Source organism: Curcuma longa, chromosome 8, assembly GCF_044706935.1.
Source record: "Curcuma longa cultivar G26 ecotype Majalengka, Jawa Barat chromosome 8, ITB_CL_G26_1.1, whole genome shotgun sequence".
Taxonomy (NCBI): Eukaryota; Viridiplantae; Streptophyta; class Magnoliopsida; order Zingiberales; family Zingiberaceae; genus Curcuma; species Curcuma longa.
This window is the reverse complement of record NC_133868.1, coordinates 10,834,893-10,842,331: the sequence shown is the minus strand read 5'-3', so window position 1 is coordinate 10,842,331 and position 7,439 is coordinate 10,834,893. Positions and strand designations below refer to the sequence as shown.

The following is a 7,439-nucleotide window of genomic DNA, read 5'->3' as shown; positions in this document are numbered from 1 at the left end:
AGGAGGACCAAGTTGCAGTAGAAGTCTGGGCTTGGTCAGGAGGACCAAGCTGCAGCAGAAGTCTGGGCTGATCAGGAGGATCAGTTGCAGCACAAATCCTGGGGGGCAAAGACAGAGCCGAGCACAAGTCCAACGAGTCAGGAGGACTCAGTTGGCAATCAGGTAAATTCTCCCGAGGGGAGTGGGTGAGGACGCGTTCCCGAGGGGAACATTAGGCGTCAGTCTAACCCAGGGTCTCACTGGAGATCCGAAGTTAAGACTTATAGTTGGTTGATAGAACCAACTTAATCCTTTACATGTTATCATTTTGAGCTAACATCTTTTGCAGGAAGGAAAAGTCAGACGAATGCGAACTCCGGACAAAAAGCTGAAAATTCGGGTCTGGAGTCGACTCAGATGGGTTCTGGAGTCGACTCCAGCCGAGTCAGCTGGAATCCGGAAGTCTGCGCGTCGACTTTCCGCCAACTCAGCCTGGAGTCGACTCAGGTGAGGTTTTGAGTCGACTCAGGGTCAAAAGTTATCAACGCCGCTGCCACCGCGACTGGAGTCGACCCAGAAGTCAATCGGAGTCGACTCAGAGAAGGATAACGGGCGAAGACGATAAAACTTTATCTGCCACGCAAGCTGGAGTCGACCCAGATCTGCATCTGAGTCGACTCAGCAAGGCTATAAAAGAGCCCGCGACCAGCAGCCGAGAACATCACTTCCAAACGCCTCCAAACTCCGTTCTCGCGACTCCCGAGCCCTGCATTTTCGACGTCGGTGCTGTACCTGCTTCAAGCTACTCAATTCTACACCGAGGCGCCGAATTCTACTTCCGGGGAGCGACCGAGAAAGCCAAAAGTTCGGTAACAAAGCAAACTCTGTATTTCAATTAATTCAATTATTGTAATCGAGTTTTGTATTATTTTTCGATACACTTGCTGCCGTAAAGGGGCAAGTGCCTTAGTGGATTGCCCAACGTAAACGGTCAAGGACCGTGGGCCTTGGAGTAGCAGCGTTGCGCTGTGAACCAAGTAAAAACAAAAAGAGTCATTTACTTACTGCATATTTTACATTTCCGCATGTTATTATCGTTTTTTAGCTTCCGCATCGTTCGAAGATTTACGAAAATCGAAAAGCGTGCAACGCGCTATTCACCCCCCCTCTAGCGCGTATTTCGATCCTACAGGAGGAAGATAACCTCTTGATCTTCTGCTGTATGTCCTCTCCTCTTCTCGAATGTTGTGTGGGCAACGGTCCTTCGAGAATACTCCACAAAAAACTCTTCTCTTTAATGGCAAGAAATCAACCAATCAATCTCTCCTTTCCTTCTTCCTTTCTTCTCCTTCCTTCTTGTTCTTGGCCGCCGGTCTTAGGAGGATGAAACCACCAAGGGAGCGCCGGTCTAGAAGGGATTAGAAGAGGAGAAGCAACCTTGGTGGCCGCTAGTCCTAAAGAGGAGAAGAGAGGGATGTGGGCGGCGGAAGAAGGAGAAGGAGGAGAGGTGCCGCCGGTTTCAAGGAGAGGAATCAAGAAGATTAATTATCTAAAGCCTCCTCTAAACCTCCTTTTATATAGCCAAGCCATCATGGAAATTTAAGAAAGATTCTAATAAATTTTCTTATCCAGATTTAGTTAGAAAAGTTCTAATAGAATCTCTAAGAAAAATTTATTAAAAGCAATCTAATAAACTTATCTTATTTAGATTTATTTTGGAAATAAATCTTTTATAAGATTTTATTAGAAAGATTCTAATAATCTTATCTTATCCAGATTTATTTAGAAATAAATCTTTTTATAAAATTTTATTAGAAGAAATCTAATAAAATCTAATCAGATAAGATTAGTTATCTTTTTAAAAAATTTCCATTTTATTAATTTTGTTCTTATCTTTAACAAAATATTTTTAATTATATCTCGCTAATATTTAGCGAGATTCCATAATTAATATTTTGTTAATTAACCAAAATTAATTCACAAAATTTTATAATAAAATTTTGTATGAGAAAGAGACAAAATTTCTTAGCGAAAATTCTTATAAAAAATTTCTTTCTTATCCGAATTTTTTTTCGAAAAAATTCTAAATAAAATTCCAGAAATTTTCTTTTATAAATAGAATTTCCTATCCGAAATTTCTCATAGAATTCTTTTCAGAATTCTTTCAGAATTCATCCGGAGGTCTTCCAAGGTCTTCTGAGGTCTTTCAAGAATTCTTCCGAAGGTCTCCGAGAGGTCTTCAAGAATTCTTCCGAAGGTCTCCATGAATTCTTCCGTAGGTGGATTCGAGGATTTCCAGAGGCTACAGTAGGGACCTCGAGGAGGAATTGGTTTTCACTACCAAAAAGTGAGCATTCTGCGACGAATTTTGGGACGAATTTTTAAAAAAAATTCATCCCAAAAAAATTGGCGACAAAAATTCCAACGAAAAATATTCGTCGCAATAAAGTTGTCGCCAAAATTCTGCGTCGAAAAATCTATATTTGTCGCAAATTTTTGCGACGAAAATAAATATTCGTTGCCAAATTCGTCGCCAATTGGCGACGAATTCCTTTATTCGTCGCCAATTGGTGACGAATAATATTCGTCGCCAATTGGCGACGAATAAAGGAATTCGTCGCCAAATTAGCAACGAATCAAAATTCGTCGCCAATTGGCGACGAATAAAGGAATTCGTCGCCAATTGGCGACAAAAGTTTGATTCGTCGCCAATTGGCGACGAATTTCGATTCGTTGCCAATTGGCGACGAATAATTATTCGTCGCCAATTGGCGACGAATTCAAACTTTCGTCGCCAATTGGCGACGAATAATTATTCGTCGCCAATTGGCAACGAATCGAAATTCGTCGCCAATTGGCGACGAATCAAACTTTTGTCGCCAATTGGCGACGAATTCCTTTATTCGTCGCCAATTGGCGACGAATTTTGATTCGTTGCTAATTTGGCGACGAATTCCTTTATTCGTCGCCAATTAGCGACGAATAATATTCGTCACCAATTGGCGACGAATAAAGGAATTCGTCGCCAATTGGCGACGAATTTGGCAACGAATATTTATTTTCGTCGCAAAAATTTACGACAAATATAGATTTTTCGACGCAGAATTTTGGCGACAACTTTATTGCGACGAATATTTTTCGTTGGAATTTTCGTCGCCAATTTTTTTGGGACGAATTTTTTTTAAAAATTCGTCCAAAATTCGTCGCAGAATGCTCACTTTTTGGTAGTGAAAACCAATTCCTCCTCGAGGTCCATACTGTAGCCTATGGAAATCCTCGAATCCACCTACGGAAGAATTCATGGAGACCTTCGGAAGAATTCTTGAAGACCTCTCGGAGACCTTCAGAAGAATTCTTGAAGACCTCAGAAGACCTTGGAAGACCTCCGGATGAATTCTGAAAAGAATTCTCTGAGAAATTTCGGATAGGAAATTCTATTTTATAAAAGAAAATTTCTGGAATTTTATTTAAAATTTTTTCGAAAAAAAATTCGGATAAGAAAGAAATTTTTTATAAGAATTTTCGCTAAGAAATTTTGTCTCTTCTCATACAAAATTTTATTATAAAATTTTGTGAATTAATTTTGGTTAATTAACAAAATATTAATTATGGAATCTCGCTAAATATTAGCGAGATATAATTAAAAATATTTTGTTAAAGATAAGAACAAAATTAATAAAATGGAAATTTTTTAAAAAGATAACTAATCTTATCTGATTAGATTTTATTAGATTTCTTCTAATAAAATTTTATAAAAAGATTTATTTCTAAATAAATCTGGATAAGATAAGATTATTAGAATCTTTCTAATAAAATCTTATAAAAGATTTATTTCCAAAATAAATCTAAATAAGATAAGTTTATAACTAATCTTTTCTAACTAAATTTTTCTTATCCAGATTTAGTTAGAAAAGTTCTAATAGAATCTCTAAGAAAAATTTATTAAAAGCAATCTAATAAACTTATCTTATTTAGATTTATTTTGGAAATAAATCTTTTATAAGATTTTATTAGAAAGATTCTAATAATCTTATCTTATCCAGATTTATTTAGAAATAAATCTTTTTATAAAATTTTATTAGAAGAAATCTAATAAAATCTAATCAGATAAGATTAGTTATCTTTTTAAAAAATTTCCATTTTATTAATTTTGTTCTTATCTTTAACAAAATATTTTTAATTATATCTCGCTAATATTTAGCGAGATTCCATAATTAATATTTTGTTAATTAACCAAAATTAATTCACAAAATTTTATAATAAAATTTTGTATGAGAAGAGACAAAATTTCTTAGCGAAAATTCTTATAAAAAATTTCTTTCTTATCCGAATTTTTTTTCGAAAAAATTTTAAATAAAATTCCAGAAATTTTCTTTTATAAATAGAATTTCCTATCCGAAATTTCTCAGAGAATTCTTTTCAGAATTCTTTCAGAATTCATCCGGAGGTCTTCCAAGGTCTTCTGAGGTCTTCAAGAATTCTTCCGAAGGTCTCCGAGAGGTCTTCAAATTCTTCGAAGGTCTCCATGAATTCTTCCGTAGGTGGATTCGAGGATTTCCAGAGGCTACAGTAGGGACCTCGAGGAGGAATTGGTTTTCACTACCTGTTACGTCCCGGGAGACGGCTTTCCGAGAAATTTCGGCAGCATCTCCCCTGTAACAATGGACTTTCCCTGAATACATACACATATATAAGGCCCACACGGCCAATCCATAACAGGCTATGGATTTATACAAGTAAAATAGAAATAAATGTGACCCACACGGTCACTCAACACATCCTACTATAGTATCACAACCACGCATGTATATAAAATCCGTCAGAATCCGATAAACAACTCGATTATGGAAACAAATGTCGACTCAACGGAAAAACAGATACCAAAAGGGAAACATGACAAGAAGTCTAATAAGTCTGAATACACGAATGCAGTAAAGTAAATAAACCGAAATATCAAGGTTCGGGACTAGTAGTGCAGCTCTCCAGACGGCATCAACCTGAAATGGATACAGGTAAACGGGGTGAGTTCCAAAAGAAACTCAGCGGGTATCTAGCAGATATGTGTATAAAAGCTATCAACAGTAATATCATGTTGTACAGTCTACTGGAAGGTAAATAAGGTAGAAAACTGAATAGCAGTAGATCTGTACATACCAGAGTCTGATAATCAAATGATAAGGTAAAAGTAGTCTCAATATCAACACATAGGTCTCCTGTATATGCATGTCATCCAAGTACATCAAACAAGTGCAACAATCACAAACAAATGCAATATTGCAGTATGCACATGGTGCAATGCATGTCCTGGTCACCCCTGACGCCAGTCGGATCAGTTCACCCCTCTAGTGGTGAGGTCGCGTGGGAGCCAAAACCCGTCTGAGTACTCATCCACAGTGGTGAAGTCGAGTGGGTAGGGCTGTGACCTCTGTGCACTCTGCCGTCACTGCTCCTGCGTGACCGAGTGGACAGGATGTCCTCAAGGTGTATACCTATCCTGGTACCCAAATCATAAGTGGGCGAGCAAGCTCTCATCTCCTAGTCACAATGACAGATGAGAGATCCCTGTAATGCTACCACGCTATGAAACCACTATCCTGGGTGGCCTAGCGGAGCTCCGATCAGGGCAAGTATGCACCAACCTAAAGGTTTCCACTAACCCATGAGTGGAGTGTGTGTGTAAATCATATACGAGTGACGGGCTCAAACTGTGCTACCACTATAATAGGAGCGACTCGACTAAAATAGGAGCAGGAGCCGATGATCACAAGACATGCAATTACACACACCCTTTGGTTGGTAGCCCGCATGTAACTGACGACGGACTCAACAACAATGGAATCCCGCACGTCAGTATGCAATATATGCAAGCATGATGTATGTCACTAGTCCATGCATCATATATCCAACTACATATCCATAAATATGATCCATGCACCACCTATCCATCTACCAGTCCAGGTCATATGCTCCAATAACCAGAATGAGGTAAAGTCTCATGTCTATCATAAACTCCGATACGAAATAAGATAAACCAAGCTAAGCATATGAACAGGTATCCGGTGGTATCAAAATCAACAGGTATCAGATAAACAAACAAGGCAAGGTATCAGATGATCTCAAGATAATGACTAACTGATATCCATAATGTGCATAAATATCCAATACTATCAGATAGCAACAATAACTGGTATAGAAAGCAGATCCAGATATCAAGCGAAGTAAATAAGAACAAGATAATGAATTACTGATAGCTAGAAATACACATATCAATGAGACCTATCTATAAAGGATAAGTCAAGGTACCCGCCTGCCAAGATAGGTTGCGTGTAATCTCAGAGAAATCCGATATCCGCAACCAATCAAGGTCCTGAAAAATAATCACCTTTACTAACCTCTCAATATATGTAATAAATCTCTAACCACATCTTAAAGTTAGTTTAATTCTAGTTAACTCAGATCTAGGCTTAACCCTAGCTTTAACAAATTCCAAACATCTAAATACAATAGCTAGTAACTCACCTCAGATTCGATAAGAAAATTCTGATTCTCTTTCCTTAGCTTACCGTTGGAAATTTTCCTCAAATTCCAATCAGTTAAGTAAGCTGTAAGGCAAACAAATCCATCAACTCCGTTCCAAGTAAATCCAACAACAGCTCAATCAAATCAAAACTGAGATTCAACACTAATGGCCACTGGTCAAGAGTTAAGCTAAGTTAGGTTCAAGATCTTACCCCTGATTAGAACCGCTGCTCACAAACAGAACCATAACCGAGCTCCCATTCTTGGGTTGAAGCTGCCGATCAATCCAGCTCCAATTACCCTATATGCTCAAGCAACCCAATAATCTGAGAAAAACCAATCAAAATCTCAAAGATCAGAACCATTCAAGCTTACCTCAGCTCGAACCCTAACACCAACTCAAGATCATAAGTAGACAACCTCGGCCATGAATCAGAGAAGGCTCGACTTGCTTCTTGACCGACAGCACCGAACTCACACTGATCGGATCCAAATCACGCTGTGATTTCCACACAATTTCGGAATTAAACCCTAAAGAAAAACTCATACACAAACAAGATTTCAGGAACCCCACTTACCGATCAAGTTCCCCTTTCTTCTCCCTTGCGGCCAACACCGAAAGCAACAGCCACCACTCCAACTTCTAGATCTGAAATCAACCTCTGAAAATCCAGAAAAATCCAGATCTAAACTCAAAATCGATCACAATCCAAGATCTAAACCAAAACTCTTACCTATTCGGCTTCTTTCCTTCGATCTGCCGCCGCAAGCACCGCCCCCACGCGCGGCGAATCAAGATCCTCCGCCAAGAATCGAAACCTCAAATCCGATCCTAGGTCGCCGGCGATCCTCTTCAAGTCCGGAACCGGCGTCGGCAGAGCTGGCAGCGTCTTCAGTCGGCGTCGGCGTCGGTGAAGAGAAGAGGCGAGAGGCGCGATTTG

The 7,439-nt window shown here is 38.9% G+C and overlaps 1 long non-coding RNA gene across 2 annotated transcripts; it reads right to left on the bottom strand.

Annotated features, from left to right (window-relative positions):
• Positions 1 to 4,787: 4,787 nt before the first annotated feature.
• On the bottom strand, positions 4,788 to 7,439 carry LOC141833539 (uncharacterized). Of its 2 annotated transcripts, none has more exons than XR_012602213.1 (7): positions 7,233 to 7,439; positions 7,077 to 7,184; positions 6,874 to 6,997; positions 6,711 to 6,799; positions 6,499 to 6,581; positions 6,287 to 6,346; positions 4,788 to 4,976 (listed from the first exon to the last, which is right to left on the bottom strand). It is a non-coding gene; the product is annotated as an uncharacterized LOC141833539 (long non-coding RNA). The 2 variants fall into 2 exon arrangements; XR_012602212.1 differs by having other exon boundaries at positions 7,077 to 7,160.